The sequence below is a fragment of the Fulmarus glacialis genome, unplaced genomic scaffold (genome assembly GCF_000690835.1).
Source record: "Fulmarus glacialis isolate BGI_N327 unplaced genomic scaffold, ASM69083v1 scaffold4751, whole genome shotgun sequence".
Classification (NCBI taxonomy): Eukaryota; Metazoa; Chordata; class Aves; order Procellariiformes; family Procellariidae; genus Fulmarus; species Fulmarus glacialis.
The window spans coordinates 69,149-69,570 of NW_009190751.1; positions in this window are offsets into that span (position 1 = coordinate 69,149).

Below are 422 nucleotides of genomic sequence, written 5' to 3' on the forward strand. Positions count from 1 at the left end.
GCCCAATGGCCGCCCCCCCTGCCCGCCGCTCGGGCTGCTGGCCGGGGAGCAGCTGCCCTCTCTGCTCAGTCCCAATCTGTCAGAGAAGCTGTTCTCCGACAGGAAAAGGCAATTAATTAAAGCGTGCAGCATGTGATTCATCCGCCTCTAATTGGGATCTCGGTCTGCCGCCCTCTGCCAGCCAATTAATGTCGGCGCCCCTTTCTCCTTGCCCCTGGGAGCAGAGGCCTCTCTCCTCCCTGCCCTCCTGCCGCTGCGTGGCTCCCGCTGCGGTAATAGGCGGGAGGCTCGTTACAGCCCACTCGGTGCACTCCAGTGCGGGGATTTGTTTCCCCACAGCGTCTCGAACAGAAGCGCCTCTCATCTGTTCTCGGTTCGCTCCCTCGGCTCCTGTTTGTTTTGCCTTTTCAGCGGTTGCTGCT